The 18,245-nt window shown below is 57.2% G+C and overlaps 1 protein-coding gene across 1 annotated transcript in view; it reads left to right on the top strand.

Annotated features, from left to right (window-relative positions):
• LOC142473252 (autophagy-related protein 9A-like) overlaps positions 1–18,245 on the top strand; it is an 86,991-nt gene that overhangs the window by 18,927 nt on the left and 49,819 nt on the right. The window lies entirely within an intron of this gene.

Below are 18,245 nucleotides of genomic sequence, written 5' to 3'. Positions count from 1 at the left end.
GTACCTGTATATAGCTCCTTCCCCCGTGGGGTCGCACCGCGCTGTGTACAAGGTCCTCTCCTGTATAGTATCTGTATATAGCTCCTTCCCCCGTGGGGCCGCACCGCGCTGTGTACAAGGTCCTCTCCTGTATAGTACCTGTATATAGCTCCTTCCCCCGTGGGGCCGCACCGCACTGTGTACAAGGTCCTCTCCTGTATAGTACCTGTATATAGCTCCTTCCCCCGTGGGGCCGCACCGCACTGTGTACAAGGTCCTCTCCTGTATAGTACCTGTATATAGCTCCTTCCCCCGTGGGGCCGCACCGCGCTGTGTACAAGGTCCTCTCCTGTATAGTACCTGTATATAGCTCCTTCCCCGTGGGGCCGCACCGCGCTGTGTACAAGGTCCTCTCCTGTATAGTACCTGTATATAGCTCCTTCCCCCGTGGGGCCGCACCGCGCTGTGTACAAGGTCCTCTCCTGTATAGTACCTGTATATAGCTCCTTCCCCCGTGGGGCCGCACCGCGCTGTGTACAAGGTCCTCTCCTGTATAGTACCTGTATATAGCTCCTTCCCCCGTGGGGCCGCACCGCACTGTGTACAAGGTCCTCTCCTGTATAGTATCTGTATATAGCTCCTTCCCCCGTGGGGCCGCACCGCACTGTGTACAAGGTCCTCTCCTGTATAGTACCTGTATATAGCTCCTTCCCCCGTGGGGCCGCACCGCACTGTGTACAAGGTCCTCTCCTGTATAGTACCTGTATATAGCACCTTCCCCGTGGGGCCGCACCGCACTGTGTACAAGGTCCTCTCCTGTATAGTATCTGTATATAGCGCCTTCCCCCGTGGGGCCGCACCGCGCTGTGTACAAGGTCCTCTCCTGTATAGTATCTGTATATAGCACCTTCCCCCGTGGGGCCGCACCGCGCTGTGTACAAGGTCCTCTCCTGTATAGTACCTGTATATAGCTCCTTCCCCCGTGGGGCCGCACCGCGCTGTGTACAAGGTCCTCTCCTGTATAGTATCTGTATATAGCGCCTTCCCCCGTGGGGCCGCACCGCACTGTGTACAAGGTCCTCTCCTGTATAGTACCTGTATATAGCGCCTTCCCCCGTGGGGCCGCACCGCACTGTGTACAAGGTCCTCTCCTGTATAGTACCTGTATATAGCGCCTTCCCCCGTGGGGCCGCACCGCACTGTGTACAAGGTCCTCTCCTGTATAGTATCTGTATATAGCTCCTTCCCCCGTGGGGCCGCACCGCGCTGTGTACAAGGTCCTCTCCTGTATAGTACCTGTATATAGCTCCTTCCCCCGTGGGGCCGCACCGCGCTGTGTACAAGGTCCTCTCCTGTATAGTACCTGTATATAGCGCCTTCCCCCGTGGGGCCGCACCGCGCTGTGTACAAGGTCCTCTCCTGTATAGTATCTGTATATAGCTCCTTCCCCCGTGGGGCCGCACCGCACTGTGTACAAGGTCCTCTCCTGTATAGTACCTGTATATAGCTCCTTCCCCCGTGGGGCCGCACCGCGCTGTGTACAAGGTCCTCTCCTGTATAGTACCTGTATATAGCTCCTTCCCCCGTGGGGCCGCACCGCACTGTGTACAAGGTCCTCTCCTGTATAGTATCTGTATATAGCTCCTTCCCCCGTGGGGCCGCACCGCGCTGTGTACAAGGTCCTCTCCTGTATAGTACCTGTATATAGCTCCTTCCCCCGTGGGGCCGCACCGCACTGTGTACAAGGTCCTCTCCTGTATAGTACCTGTATATAGCTCCTTCCCCGTGGGGCCGCACCGCACTGTGTACAAGGTCCTCTCCTGTATAGTACCTGTATATAGCTCCTTCCCCCGTGGGGCCGCACCGCACTGTGTACAAGGTCCTGTCCTGTATAGTACCTGTATATAGCTCCTTCCCCCGTGGGGCCGCACCGCACTTTGTACAAGGTCCTCTCCTGTATAGTACCTGTATATAGCTCCTTCCCCCGTGGGGCCGCACCGCACTGTGTACAAGGTCCTCTCCTGTATAGTACCTGTATATAGCTCCTTCCCCCGTGGGGCCGCACCGCACTGTGTACAAGGTCCTCTCCTGTATAGTACCTGTATATAGCGCCTTCCCCCGTGGGGCCGCACCGCGCTGTGTACAAGGTCCTCTCCTGTATAGTATCTGTATATAGCTCCTTCCCCCGTGGGGCCGCACCGCGCTGTGTACAAGGTCCTCTCCTGTATAGTATCTGTATATAGCTCCTTCCCCCGTGGGGCCGCACCGCGCTGTGTACAAGGTCCTCTCCTGTATAGTACCTGTATATAGCTCCTTCCCCCGTGGGGCCGCACCGCACTGTGTACAAGGTCCTCTCCTGTATAGTACCTGTATATAGCGCCTTCCCCCGTGGGGCCGCACCGCGCTGTGTACAAGGTCCTCTCCTGTATAGTACCTGTATATAGCTCCTTCCCCCGTGGGGCCGCACCGCACTGTGTACAAGGTCCTCTCCTGTATAGTATCTGTATATAGCGCCTTCCCCCGTGGGGCCGCACCGCACTGTGTACAAGGTCCTCTCCTGTATAGTACCTGTATATAGCTCCTTCCCCCGTGGGGCCGCACCGCACTGTGTACAAGGTCCTCTCCTGTATAGTACCTGTATATAGCGCCTTCCCCCGTGGGGCCGCACCGCACTGTGTACAAGGTCCTCTCCTGTATAGTACCTGTATATAGCGCCTTCCCCCGTGGGGCCGCACCGCGCTGTGTACAAGGTCCTCTCCTGTATAGTACCTGTATATAGCTCCTTCCCCCGTGGGGCCGCACCGCGCTGTGTACAAGGTCCTCTCCTGTATAGTACCTGTATATAGCTCCTTCCCCCGTGGGGCCGCACCGCACTGTGTACAAGGTCCTCTCCTGTATAGTACCTGTATATAGCGCCTTCCCCGTGGGGCCGCACCGCACTGTGTACAAGGTCCTCTCCTGTATAGTACATGTATATAGCTCCTTCCCCCGTGGGGCCGCACCGCGCTGTGTACAAGGTCCTCTCCTGTATAGTACCTGTATATAGCGCCTTCCCCCGTGGGGCCGCACCGCGCTGTGTACAAGGTCCTCTCCTGTATAGTATCTGTATATAGCGCCTTCCCCCGTGGGGCCGCACCGCACTGTGTACAAGGTCCTCTCCTGTATAGTACCTGTATATAGCGCCTTCCCCCGTGGGGCCGCACCGCGCTGTGTACAAGGCCCTCTCCTGTATAGTACCTGTATATAGCTCCTTCCCCCGTGGGGCCGCACCGCACTGTGTACAAGGTCCTCTCCTGTATAGTACCTGTATATAGCTCCTTCCCCCGTGGGGCCGCACCGCGCTGTGTACAAGGTCCTCTCCTGTATAGTACCTGTATATAGCTCCTTCCCCCGTGGGCCGCACCGCACTGTGTACAAGGTCCTCTCCTGTATAGTACCTGTATATAGCGCCTTCCCCCGTGGGGCCGCACCGCACTGTGTACAAGGTCCTCTCCTGTATAGTATCTGTATATAGCGCCTTCCCCCGTGGGGCCGCACCGCACTGTGTACAAGGTCCTCTCCTGTATAGTACCTGTATATAGCTCCTTCCCCCGTGGGGCCGCACCGCACTGTGTACAAGGTCCTCTCCTGTATAGTACCTGTATATAGCTCCTTCCCCCGTGGGGCCGCACCGCGCTGTGTACAAGGTCCTCTCCTGTATAGTACCTGTATATAGCTCCTTCCCCCGTGGGGCCGCACCGCGCTGTGTACAAGGTCCTCTCCTGTATAGTACCTGTATATAGCTCCTTCCCCCGTGGGGCCGCACCGCGCTGTGTACAAGGTCCTCTCCTGTATAGTACCTGTATATAGCTCCTACCCCCGTGGGGCCGCACCGCACTGTGTACAAGGTCCTCTCCTGTATAGTACCTGTATATAGCGCCTTCCCCCGTGGGGCCGCACCGCACTGTGTACAAGGTCCTCTCCTGTATAGTATCTGTATATAGCTCCTTCCCCCGTGGGGCCGCACCGCGCTGTGTACAAGGTCCTCTCCTGTATAGTACCTGTATATAGCTCCTTCCCCCGTGGGGCCGCACCGCACTGTGTACAAGGTCCTCTCCTGTATAGTACCTGTATATAGCGCCTTCCCCCGTGGGGCCGCACCGCACTGTGTACAAGGTCCTCTCCTGTATAGTACCTGTATATAGCTCCTTCCCCCGTGGGGCCGCACCGCACTGTGTACAAGGTCCTCTCCTGTATAGTATCTGTATATAGCTCCTTCCCCCGTGGGGCCGCACCGCACTGTGTACAAGGTCCTCTCCTGTATAGTATCTGTATATAGCGCCTTACCCCGTGGGGCCGCACCGCGCTGTGTCGCGCTGTGTACTAGGTCCTCTCCTGTATAGTACCTGTATATAGCTCCTTCCCCGTGGGGCCGCACCGCGCTGTGTACAAGGTCCTCTCCTGTATAGTATCTGTATATAGCGCCTTCCCCCGTGGGGCCGCACCGCGCTGTGTACAAGGTCCTCTCCTGTATAGTATCTGTATATAGCTCCTTCCCCGTGGGGCCGCACCGCGCTGTGTACAAGGTCCTCTCCTGTATAGTACCTGTATATAGCGCCTTCCCCCGTGGGGCCGCACCGCGCTGTGTACAAGGTCCTCTCCTGTATAGTACCTGTATATAGCTCCTTCCCCCGTGGGGCCGCACCGCGCTGTGTACAAGGTCCTCTCCTGTATAGTACCTGTATATAGCGCCTTCCCCCGTGGGGCCGCACCGCGCTGTGTACAAGGTCCTCTCCTGTATAGTATCTGTATATAGCTCCTTCCCCCGTGGGGCCGCACCGCACTGTGTACAAGGTCCTCTCCTGTATAGTACCTGTATATAGCTCCTTCCCCCGTGGGCCGCACCGCGCTGTGTACAAGGTCCTCTCCTGTATAGTACCTGTATATAGCTCCTTCCCCCGTGGGCCGCACCGCACTGTGTACAAGGTCCTCTCCTGTATAGTATCTGTATATAGCTCCTTCCCCCGTGGGGCCGCACCGCGCTGTGTACAAGGTCCTCTCCTGTATAGTACCTGTATATAGCTCCTTCCCCCGTGGGCCGCACCGCACTGTGTACAAGGTCCTCTCCTGTATAGTACCTGTATATAGCTCCTTCCCCCGTGGGCCGCACCGCACTGTGTACAAGGTCCTCTCCTGTATAGTACCTGTATATAGCTCCTTCCCCCGTGGGGCCGCACCGCACTGTGTACAAGGTCCTGCTCCTGTATAGTACCTGTATATAGCTCCTTCCCCCGTGGGGCCGCACCGCACTTTGTACAAGGTCCTCTCCTGTATAGTACCTGTATATAGCTCCTTCCCCCGTGGGCCGCACCGCACTGTGTACAAGGTCCTCTCCTGTATAGTACCTGTATATAGCTCCTTCCCCCGTGGGCCGCACCGCACTGTGTACAAGGTCCTCTCCTGTATAGTACCTGTATATAGCGCCTTCCCCGTGGGGCCGCACCGCGCTGTGTACAAGGTCCTCTCCTGTATAGTATCTGTATATAGCTCCTTCCCCCGTGGGGCCGCACCGCGCTGTGTACAAGGTCCTCTCCTGTATAGTATCTGTATATAGCTCCTTCCCCCGTGGGGCCGCACCGCACTGTGTACAAGGTCCTCTCCTGTATAGTACCTGTATATAGCGCCTTCCCCCGTGGGGCCGCACCGCGCTGTGTACAAGGTCCTCTCCTGTATAGTACCTGTATATAGCTCCTTCCCCCGTGGGGCCGCACCGCGCTGTGTACAAGGTCCTCTCCTGTATAGTACCTGTATATAGCTCCTTCCCCCGTGGGGCCGCACCGCACTGTGTACAAGGTCCTCTCCTGTATAGTACCTGTATATAGCGCCTTCCCCGTGGGGCCGCACCGCGCTGTGTACAAGGTCCTCTCCTGTATAGTACCTGTATATAGCTCCTTCCCCCGTGGGGCCGCACCGCACTGTGTACAAGGTCCTCTCCTGTATAGTACCTGTATATAGCGCCTTCCCCCGTGGGCCGCACCGCACTGTGTACAAGGTCCTCTCCTGTATAGTACCTGTATATAGCTCCTTCCCCCGTGGGGCCGCACCGCACTGTGTACAAGGTCCTCTCCTGTATAGTACCTGTATATAGCGCCTTCCCCGTGGGGCCGCACCGCACTGTGTACAAGGTCCTCTCCTGTATAGTACCTGTATATAGCGCCTTCCCCCGTGGGGCCGCACCGCGCTGTGTACAAGGTCCTCTCCTGTATAGTACCTGTATATAGCTCCTTCCCCCGTGGGGCCGCACCGCGCTGTGTACAAGGTCCTCTCCTGTATAGTACCTGTATATAGCTCCTTCCCCCGTGGGGCCGCACCGCACTGTGTACAAGGTCCTCTCCTGTATAGTACCTGTATATAGCGCCTTCCCCGTGGGGCCGCACCGCACTGTGTACAAGGTCCTCTCCTGTATAGTACATGTATATAGCTCCTTCCCCCGTGGGCCGCACCGCGCTGTGTACAAGGTCCTCTCCTGTATAGTACCTGTATATAGCGCCTTCCCCCGTGGGGCCGCACCGCGCTGTGTACAAGGTCCTCTCCTGTATAGTATCTGTATATAGCGCCTTCCCCCGTGGGGCCGCACCGCACTGTGTACAAGGTCCTCTCCTGTATAGTACCTGTATATAGCGCCTTCCCCCGTGGGGCCGCACCGCGCTGTGTACAAGGCCCTCTCCTGTATAGTACCTGTATATAGCTCCTTCCCCCGTGGGGCCGCACCGCACTGTGTACAAGGTCCTCTCCTGTATAGTACCTGTATATAGCTCCTTCCCCCGTGGGGCCGCACCGCGCTGTGTACAAGGTCCTCTCCTGTATAGTACCTGTATATAGCTCCTTCCCCCGTGGGGCCGCACCGCACTGTGTACAAGGTCCTCTCCTGTATAGTACCTGTATATAGCGCCTTCCCCCGTGGGGCCGCACCGCACTGTGTACAAGGTCCTCTCCTGTATAGTATCTGTATATAGCGCCTTCCCCCGTGGGGCCGCACCGCACTGTGTACAAGGTCCTCTCCTGTATAGTACCTGTATATAGCTCCTTCCCCCGTGGGGCCGCACCGCACTGTGTACAAGGTCCTCTCCTGTATAGTACCTGTATATAGCTCCTTCCCCCGTGGGGCCGCACCGCGCTGTGTACAAGGTCCTCTCCTGTATAGTACCTGTATATAGCTCCTTCCCCCGTGGGGCCGCACCGCGCTGTGTACAAGGTCCTCTCCTGTATAGTACCTGTATATAGCTCCTTCCCCCGTGGGGCCGCACCGCGCTGTGTACAAGGTCCTCTCCTGTATAGTACCTGTATATAGCTCCTACCCCCGTGGGGCCGCACCGCACTGTGTACAAGGTCCTCTCCTGTATAGTACCTGTATATAGCGCCTTCCCCCGTGGGGCCGCACCGCACTGTGTACAAGGTCCTCTCCTGTATAGTATCTGTATATAGCTCCTTCCCCGTGGGGCCGCACCGCGCTGTGTACAAGGTCCTCTCCTGTATAGTACCTGTATATAGCTCCTTCCCCCGTGGGGCCGCACCGCACTGTGTACAAGGTCCTCTCCTGTATAGTACCTGTATATAGCGCCTTCCCCCGTGGGGCCGCACCGCACTGTGTACAAGGTCCTCTCCTGTATAGTACCTGTATATAGCTCCTTCCCCCGTGGGGCCGCACCGCACTGTGTACAAGGTCCTCTCCTGTATAGTATCTGTATATAGCTCCTTCCCCCGTGGGGCCGCACCGCACTGTGTACAAGGTCCTCTCCTGTATAGTATCTGTATATAGCGCCTTACCCCGTGGGGCCGCACCGCGCTGTGTACAAGGTCCTCTCCTGTATAGTACCTGTATATAGCTCCTTCCCCCGTGGGGCCGCACCGCGCTGTGTACAAGGTCCTCTCCTGTATAGTATCTGTATATAGCGCCTTCCCCCGTGGGGCCGCACCGCGCTGTGTACAAGGTCCTCTCCTGTATAGTATCTGTATATAGCTCCTTCCCCCGTGGGGCCGCACCGCGCTGTGTACAAGGTCCTCTCCTGTATAGTACCTGTATATAGCGCCTTCCCCCGTGGGGCCGCACCGCGCTGTGTACAAGGTCCTCTCCTGTATAGTACCTGTATATAGCTCCTTCCCCCGTGGGGCCGCACCGCGCTGTGTACAAGGTCCTCTCCTGTATAGTATCTGTATATAGCGCCTTCCCCCGTGGGTCCGCACCGCACTGTGTACAAGGTCCTCTCCTGTATAGTACCTGTATATAGCTCCTTCCCCCGTGGGGCCGCACCGCACTGTGTACAAGGTCCTCTCCTGTATAGTATCTGTATATAGGTCCTTCCCCCGTGGGGCCGCACCGCACTGTGTACAAGGTCCTCTGCTGTATAGTACCTGTATATAGCTCCTTCCCCCGTGGGGCCGCACCGCACTGTGTACAAGGTCCTCTGCTGTATAGTACCTGTATATAGCTCTTCCCCCGTGGGGCCGCACCGCACTGTGTACAAGGTCCTCTCCTGTATAGTACCTGTATATAGCTCCTTCCCCCGTGGGGCCGCACCGCACTGTGTACAAGGTCCTCTCCTGTATAGTACCTGTATATAGCTCCTTCCCCCGTGGGGCCGCACCGCACTGTGTACAAGGTCCTCTCCTGTATAGTACCTGTATATAGCGCCTTCCCCCGTGGGGCCGCACCGCGCTGTGTACAAGGTCCTCTCCTGTATAGTATCTGTATATAGCTCCTTCCCCCGTGGGGCCGCACCGCACTGTGTACAAGGTCCTCTCCTGTATAGTATCTGTATATAGCTCCTTCCCCCGTGGGGCCGCACCGCGCTGTGTACAAGGTCCTCTCCTGTATAGTACCTGTATATAGCGCCTTCCCCCGTGGGGCCGCACCGCACTGTGTACAAGGTCCTCTCCTGTATAGTATCTGTATATAGCTCCTTCCCCCGTGGGGCCGCACCGCGCTGTGTACAAGGTCCTCTCCTGTATAGTACCTGTATATAGCGCCTTCCCCCGTGGGGCCGCACCGCACTGTGTACAAGGTCCTCTCCTGTATAGTATCTGTATATAGCTCCTTCCCCCGTGGGGCCGCACCGCACTGTGTACAAGGTCCTCTCCTGTATAGTACCTGTATATAGCTCCTTCCCCCGTGGGGCCGCACCGCACTGTGTACAAGGTCCTCTCCTGTATAGTATCTGTATATAGCTCCTTCCCCCGTGGGGCCGCACCGCGCTGTGTACAAGGTCCTCTCCTGTATAGTATCTGTATATAGCGCCTTCCCCCGTGGGGCCGCACCGCACTGTGTACAAGGTCCTCTCCTGTATAGTACCTGTATATAGCTCCTTCCCCCGTGGGGCCGCACCGCACTGTGTACAAGGTCCTCTCCTGTATAGTACCTGTATATAGCTCCTTCCCCCGTGGGGCCGCACCGCACTGTGTACAAGGTCCTCTCCTGTATAGTATCTGTATATAGCTCCTTCCCCCGTGGGGCCGCACCGCACTGTGTACAAGGTCCTCTCCTGTATAGTACCTGTATATAGCTCCTTCCCCCGTGAGGCCGCACCGCGCTGTGTACAAGGTCCTCTCCTGTATAGTATCTGTATATAGCGCCTTCCCCCGTGGGGCCGCACCGCGCTGTGTACAAGGTCCTCTCCTGTATAGTATCTGTATATAGCTCCTTCCCCCGTGGGGCCGCACCGCACTGTGTACAAGGTCCTCTCCTGTATAGTACCTGTATATAGCTCCTTCCCCCGTGGGGCCGCACCGCGCTGTGTACAAGGTCCTCTCCTGTATAGTATCTGTATATAGCTCCTTCCCCCGTGGGGCCGCACCGCACTGTGTACAAGGTCCTCTCCTGTATAGTACCTGTATATAGCGCCTTCCCCGTGGGGCCGCACCGCGCTGTGTACAAGGTCCTCTCCTGTATAGTACCTGTATATAGCTCCTTCCCCCGTGGGGCCGCACCGCGCTGTGTACAAGGTCCTCTCCTGTATAGTATCTGTATATAGCTCCTTCCCCCGTGGGGCCGCACCGCACTGTGTACAAGGTCCTCTCCTGTATAGTACCTGTATATAGCTCCTTCCCCCGTGGGGCCGCACCGCGCTGTGTACAAGGTCCTCTCCTGTATAGTACCTGTATATAGCTCCTTCCCCCGTGGGGCCGCACCGCACTGTGTACAAGGTCCTCTCCTGTATAGTACCTGTATATAGCTCCTTCCCCCGTGGGGCCGCACCGCGCTGTGTACAAGGTCCTCTCCTGTATAGTACCTGTATATAGCTCCTTCCCCCGTGGGGCCGCACCGCACTGTGTACAAGGTCCTCTCCTGTATAGTACCTGTATATAGCTCCTTCCCCCGTGGGGCCGCACCGCACTGTGTACAAGGTCCTCTCCTGTATAGTACCTGTATATAGCTCCTTCCCCCGTGGGGCCGCACCGCACTGTGTACAAGGACCCTCTCCTGTATAGTACCTGTATATAGCTCCTTCCCCCGTGGGTCCGCACCGCGCTGTGTACAAGGTCCTCTCCTGTATAGTACCTGTATATAGCGCCTTCCCCCGTGGGGCCGCACCGCACTGTGTACAAGGTCCTCTCCTGTATAGTACCTGTATATAGCTCCTTCCCCCGTGGGGCCGCACCGCACTGTGTACAAGGTCCTCTCCTGTATAGTACCTGTATATAGCTCCTTCCCCCGTGGGGCCGCACCGCGCTGTGTACAAGGTCCTCTCCTGTATAGTACCTGTATATAGCTCCTTCCCCCGTGGGGCCGCACCGCGCTGTGTACAAGGTCCTCTCCTGTATAGTACCTGTATATAGCTCCTTCCCCCGTGGGGCCCGCACCGCGCTGTGTACAAGGTCCTCTCCTGTATAGTACCTGTATATAGCTCCTTCCCCGTGGGGCCGCACCGCGCTGTGTACAAGGTCCTCTCCTGTATAGTACCTGTATATAGCTCCTTCCCCCGTGGGGCCGCACCGCGCTGTGTACAAGGTCCTCTCCTGTATAGTACCTGTATATAGCTCCTTCCCCCGTGGGGCCCGCACCGCGCTGTGTACAAGGTCCTCTCCTGTATAGTACCTGTATATAGCGCCTTCCCCCGTGGGGCCGCACCGCACTGTGTACAAGGTCCTCTCCTGTATAGTACCTGTATATAGCTCCTTCCCCCGTGGGGCCGCACCGCGCTGTGTACAAGGTCCTCTCCTGTATAGTACCTGTATATAGCGCCTTCCCCCGTGGGGCCGCACCGCGCTGTGTACAAGGTCCTCTCCTGTATAGTACCTGTATATAGCTCCTTCCCCCGTGAGGCCGCACCGCGCTGTGTACAAGGTCCTCTCCTGTATAGTACCTGTATATAGCTCCTTCCCCCGTGGGGCCGCACCGCGCTGTGTACAAGGTCCTCTCCTGTATAGTACCTGTATATAGCTCCTTCCCCCGTGAGGCCGCACCGCGCTGTGTACAAGGTCCTCTCCTGTATAGTATCTGTATATAGCTCCTTCCCCCGTGGGGCCGCACCGCGCTGTGTACAAGGTCCTCTCCTGTATAGTAACTGTATATAGCTCCTTCCTCCGTGGGGCCGCACCGCGCTGTGTACAAGGTCCTCTCCTGTATAGTACCTGTATATAGCTCCTTCCCCCGTGGGGCCGCACCGCGCTGTGTACAAGGTCCTCTCCTGTATAGTACCTGTATATAGCTCCTTCCCCCGTGGGGCCGCACCGCACTGTGTACAAGAGTCCTCTCCTGTATAGTACCTGTATATAGCTCCTTCCCCCGTGGGGCCGCACCGCGCTGTGTACAAGGTCCTCTCCTGTATAGTACCTGTATATAGCTCCTTCCCCCGTGGGGCCGCACCGCACTGTGTACAAGGTCCTCTCCTGTATAGTACCTGTATATAGCTCCTTCCCCTTCCCCGTGGGGCCGCACCTCGCTGTGTACAAGGTCCTCTCCTGTATAGTACCTGTATATAGCTCCTTCCCCCGTGGGGCCGCACCGCACTGTGTACAAGGTCCTCTCCTGTATAGTACCTGTATATAGCTCCTTCCCCCGTGGGGCCGCACCGCGCTGTGTACAAGGTCCTCTCCTGTATAGTACCTGTATATAGCGCCTTCCCCCGTGGGGCCGCACCGCGCTGTGTACAAGGTCCTCTCCTGTATAGTATCCTGTATATAGCTCCTTCCCCCGTGGGGCCGCACCGCGCTGTGTACAAGGTCCTCTCCTGTATAGTACCTGTATATAGCTCCTTCCCCCGTGGGGCCGCACCGCACTGTGTACAAGGTCCTCTCCTGTATAGTATCTGTATATAGCGCCTTCCCCCGTGGGGCCGCACCGCGCTGTGTACAAGGTCCTCTCCTGTATAGTACCTGTATATAGCTCCTTCCCCCGTGGGGCCGCACCGCGCTGTGTACAAGGTCCTCTCCTGTATAGTACCTGTATATAGCTCCTTCCCCCGTGGGGCCGCACCGCACTGTGTACAAGGTCCTCTCCTGTATAGTACCTGTATATAGCTCCTTCCCCCGTGGGGCCGCACCGCACTGTGTACAAGGTCCTCTCCTGTATAGTATCCTGTATATAGCTCCTTCCCCCGTGGGGCCGCACCGCACTGTGTACAAGGTCCTCTCCTGTATAGTATCTGTATATAGCTCCTTCCCCCGTGGGGCCGCACCGCGCTGTGTACAAGGTCCTCTCCTGTATAGTACCTGTATATAGCTCCTTCCCCCGTGGGGCCGCACCGCGCTGTGTACAAGGTCCTCTCCTGTATAGTATCTGTATATAGCTCCTTCCCCCGTGGGGCCGCACCGCGCTGTGTACAAGGTCCTCTCCTGTATAGTACCTGTATATAGCTCCTTCCCCCGTGGGGCCGCACCGCGCTGTGTACAAGGTCCTCTCCTGTATAGTATCTGTATATAGCTCCTTCCCCCGTGGGGCCGCACCGCACTGTGTACAAGGTCCTCTCCTGTATAGTACCTGTATATAGCTCCTTCCCCCGTGGGGCCGCACCGCGCTGTGTACAAGGTCCTCTCCTGTATAGTACCTGTATATAGCTCCTTCCCCCGTGGGGCCGCACCGCGCTGTGTACAAGGTCCTCTCCTGTATAGTACCTGTATATAGCTCCTTCCCCCGTGGGGCCGCACCGCGCTGTGTACAAGGTCCTCTCCTGTATAGTATCTGTATATAGCTCCTTCCCCCGTGGGGCCGCACCGCACTGTGTACAAGGTCCTCTCCTGTATAGTACCTGTATATAGCTCCTTCCCCGTGGGGCCGCACCGCGCTGTGTACAAGGTCCTCTCCTGTATAGTATCTGTATATAGCTCCTTCCCCCGTGGGGCCGCACCGCACTGTGTACAAGGTCCTCTCCTGTATAGTACCTGTATATAGCTCCTTCCCCCGTGGGGCCGCACCGCACTGTGTACAAGGTCCTCTCCTGTATAGTATCTGTATATAGCTCCTTCCCCCGTGGGGCCGCACCGCACTGTGTACAAGGTCCTCTCCTGTATAGTATCTGTATATAGCTCCTTCCCCGTGGGGCCGCACCGCGCTGTGTACAAGGTCCTCTCCTGTATAGTACCTGTATATAGCTCCTTCCCCCGTGGGGCCGCACCGCGCTGTGTACAAGGTCCTCTCCTGTATAGTATCTGTATATAGCTCCTTCCCCCGTGGGGCCGCACCGCACTGTGTACAAGGTCCTCTCCTGTATAGTACCTGTATATAGCTCCTTCCCCCGTGGGGCCGCACCGCACTGTGTACAAGGTCCTCTCCTGTATAGTATCTGTATATAGCTCCTTCCCCGTGGGGCCGCACCGCGCTGTGTACAAGGTCCTCTCCTGTATAGTACCTGTATATAGCGCCTTCCCCCGTGGGGCCGCACCGCGCTGTGTACAAGGTCCTCTCCTGTATAGTATCTGTATATAGCTCCTTCCCCCGTGGGGCCGCACCGCACTGTGTACAAGGTCCTCTCCTGTATAGTACCTGTATATAGCTCCTTCCCCCGTGGGGCCGCACCGCGCTGTGTACAAGGTCCTCTCCTGTATAGTACCTGTATATAGCTCCTTCCCCCGTGGGGCCGCACCGCGCTGTGTACAAGGTCCTCTCCTGTATAGTACCTGTATATAGCTCCTTCCCCCGTGGGGCCGCACCGCGCTGTGTACAAGGTCCTCTCCTGTATAGTACCTGTATATAGCTCCTTCCCCCGTGGGGCCGCACCGCACTGTGTACAAGGTCCTCTCCTGTATAGTACCTGTATATAGCTCCTTCCCCCGTGGGGCCGCACCGCGCTGTGTACAAGGTCCTCTCCTGTATAGTACCTGTATATAGCTCCTTCCCCCGTGGGGCCGCACCGCGCTGTGTACAAGGTCCTCTCCTGTATAGTACCTGTATATAGCTCCTTCCCCCGTGGGGCCGCACCGCACTGTGTACAAGGTCCTCTCCTGTATAGTATCTGTATATAGCTCCTTCCCCCGTGGGGCCGCACCGCACTGTGTACAAGGTCCTCTCCTGTATAGTACCTGTATATAGCTCCTTCCCCCGTGGGGCCGCACCGCACTGTGTACAAGGTCCTCTCCTGTATAGTACCTGTATATAGCTCCTTCCCCCGTGGGGCCGCACCGCGCTGTGTACAAGGTCCTCTCCTGTATAGTATCTGTATATAGCTCCTTCCCCCGTGGGGCCGCACCGCACTGTGTACAAGGTCCTCTCCTGTATAGTACCTGTATATAGCTCCTTCCCCCGTGGGGCCGCACCGCACTGTGTACAAGGTCCTCTCCTGTATAGTACCTGTATATAGCTCCTTCCCCCGTGGGGCCGCACCGCGCTGTGTACAAGGTCCTCTCCTGTATAGTACCTGTATATAGCTCCTTCCCCCGTGGGGCCGCACCGCGCTGTGTACAAGGTCCTCTCCTGTATAGTACCTGTATATAGCTCCTTCCCCCGTGGGGCCGCACCGCACTGTGTACAAGGTCCTCTCCTGTATAGTACCTGTATATAGCTCCTTCCCCCGTGGGGCCGCACCGCACTGTGTACAAGGTCCTCTCCTGTATAGTACCTGTATATAGCTCCTTCCCCCGTGGGGCCGCACCGCGCTGTGTACAAGGTCCTCTCCTGTATAGTACCTGTATATAGCTCCTTCCCCCGTGGGGCCGCACCGCACTGTGTACAAGGTCCTCTCCTGTATAGTACCTGTATATAGCTCCTTCCCCCGTGGGGCCGCACCGCACTGTGTACAAGGTCCTCTCCTGTATAGTACCTGTATATAGCTCCTTCCCCCGTGGGGCCGCACCGCAGCTGTGTACAAGGTCCTCTCCTGTATAGTACCTGTATATAGCTCCTTCCCCCGTGGGGCCGCACCGCACTGTGTACAAGGTCCTCTCCTGTATAGTACCTGTATATAGCTCCTTCCCCCGTGGGGCCGCACCGCACTGTGTACAAGGTCCTCTCCTGTATAGTACCTGTATATAGCTCCTTCCCCGTGGGGCCGCACCGCGCTGTGTACAAGGTCCTCTCCTGTATAGTACCTGTATATAGCTCCTTCCCCCGTGGGGCCGCACCGCGCTGTGTACAAGGTCCTCTCCTGTATAGTACCTGTATATAGCTCCTTCCCCCGTGGGGCCGCACCGCACTGTGTACAAGGTCCTCTCCTGTATAGTACCTGTATATAGCTCCTTCCCCCGTGGGGCCGCACCGCACTGTGTACAAGGTCCTCTCCTGTATAGTACCTGTATATAGCTCCTTCCCCCGTGGGGCCGCACCGCGCTGTGTACAAGGTCCTCTCCTGTATAGTACCTGTATATAGCTCCTTCCCCCGTGGGGCCGCACCGCGCTGTGTACAAGGTCCTCTCCTGTATAGTACCTGTATATAGCTCCTTCCCCCGTGGGGCCGCACCGCACTGTGTACAAGGTCCTCTCCTGTATAGTACCTGTATATAGCTCCTTCCCCCGTGGGGCCGCACCGCACTGTGTACAAGGTCCTCTCCTGTATAGTACCTGTATATAGCTCCTTCCCCCGTGGGGCCGCACCGCACTGTGTACAAGGTCCTCTCCTGTATAGTACCTGTATATAGCTCCTTCCCCCGTGGGGCCGCACCGCACTGTGTACAAGGTCCTCTCCTGTATAGTACCTGTATATAGCTCCTTCCCCCGTGGGGCCGCACCGCACTGTGTACAAGGTCCTCTCCTGTATAGTACCTGTATATAGCTCCTTCCCCCGTGGGGCCGCACCGCACTGTGTACAAGGTCCTCTCCTGTATAGTACCTGTATATAGCTCCTTCCCCCGTGGGGCCGCACCGCACTGTGTACAAGGTCCTCTCCTGTATAGTACCTGTATATAGCTCCTTCCCCCGTGGGGCCGCACCGCACTGTGTACAAGGTCCTCTCCTGTATAGTACCTGTATATAGCTCCTTCCCCCGTGGGGCCGCACCGCACTGTGTACAAGGTCCTCTCCTGTATAGTACCTGTATATAGCTCCTTCCCCCGTGGGGCCGCACCGCACTGTGTACAAGGTCCTCTCCTGTATAGTACCTGTATATAGCTCCTTCCCCCGTGGGGCCGCACCGCGCTGTGTACAAGGTCCTCTCCTGTATAGTACCTGTATATAGCTCCTTCCCCCGTGGGGCCGCACCGCACTGTGTACAAGGTCCTCTCCTGTATAGTACCTGTATATAGCTCCTTCCCCCGTGGGGCCGCACCGCACTGTGTACAAGGTCCTCTCCTGTATAGTATCTGTATATAGCTCCTTCCCCCGTGGGGCCGCACCGCACTGTGTACAAGGTCCTCTCCTGTATAGTACCTGTATATAGCTCCTTCCCCCGTGGGGCCGCACCGCGCTGTGTACAAGGTCCTCTCCTGTATAGTACCTGTATATAGCTCCTTCCCCCGTGGGGCCGCACCGCACTGTGTACAAGGTCCTCTCCTGTATAGTACCTGTATATAGCTCCTTCCCCCGTGGGCCGCACCGCACTGTGTACAAGGTCCTCTCCTGTATAGTATCTGTATATAGCTCCTTCCCCCGTGGGGCCGCACCGCACTGTGTACAAGGTCCTCTCCTGTATAGTACCTGTATATAGCTCCTTCCCCCGTGGGGCCGCACCGCGCTGTGTACAAGGTCCTCTCCTGTATAGTACCTGTATATAGCTCCTTCCCCCGTGGGGCCGCACCGCACTGTGTACAAGGTCCTCTCCTGTATAGTACCTGTATATAGCTCCTTCCCCCCGTGGGGCCGCACCGCACTGTGTACAAGGTCCTCTCCTGTATAGTACCTGTATATAGCTCCTTCCCCCGTGGGGCCGCACCGCACTGTGTACAAGGTCCTCTCCTGTATAGTACCTGTATATAGCTCCTTCCCCCGTGGGGCCGCACCGCACTGTGTACAAGGTCCTCTCCTGTATAGTACCTGTATATAGCTCCTTCCCCCGTGGGGCCGCACCGCACTGTGTACAAGGTCCTCTCCTGTATAGTACCTGTATATAGCTCCTTCCCCCGTGGGGCCGCACCGCACTGTGTACAAGGTCCTCTCCTGTATAGTACCTGTATATAGCTCCTTCCCCCGTGGGGCCGCACCGCACTGTGTACAAGGTCCTCTCCTGTATAGTACCTGTATATAGCTCCTTCCCCCGTGGGGCCGCACCGCACTGTGTACAAGGTCCTCTCCTGTATAGTACCTGTATATAGCTCCTTCCCCCGTGGGGCCGCACCGCACTGTGTACAAGGTCCTCTTCCTGTATAGTACCTGTATATAGCTCCTTCCCCCGTGGGGCCGCACCGCAGCTGTGTACAAGGTCCTCTCCTGTATAGTACCTGTATATAGCGCCTTCCCCCGTGGGGCCGCACCGCACTGTGTACAAGGTCCTCTCCTGTATAGTACCTGTATATAGCTCCTTCCCCCGTGGGGCCGCACCGCACTGTGTACAAGGTCCTCTCCTGTATAGTACCTGTATATAGCTCCTTCCCCCGTGGGGCCGCACCGCGCTGTGTACAAGGTCCTCTCCTGTATAGTACCTGTATATAGCGCCTTCCCCCGTGGGGCCGCACCGCACTGTGTACAAGGTCCTCTCCTGTATAGTACCTGTATATAGCTCCTTCCCCCGTGGGGCCGCACCGCAGCTGTGTACAAGGTCCTCTCCTGTATAGTACCTGTATATAGCGCCTTCCCCCGTGGGGCCGCACCGCACTGTGTACAAGGTCCTCTCCTGTATAGTACCTGTATATAGCTCCTTCCCCCGTGGGGCCGCACCGGTCGGCGACCTGTGTACAAGGTCCTCTCCTGTATAGTACCTGTATATAGC

This window comes from Ascaphus truei (genome assembly GCF_040206685.1).
Source record: "Ascaphus truei isolate aAscTru1 chromosome 2 unlocalized genomic scaffold, aAscTru1.hap1 SUPER_2_unloc_1, whole genome shotgun sequence".
In the NCBI taxonomy this organism is placed as follows: domain Eukaryota; kingdom Metazoa; phylum Chordata; class Amphibia; order Anura; family Ascaphidae; genus Ascaphus; species Ascaphus truei.
This window is presented reverse-complemented; position numbering and strand designations above follow the sequence as displayed.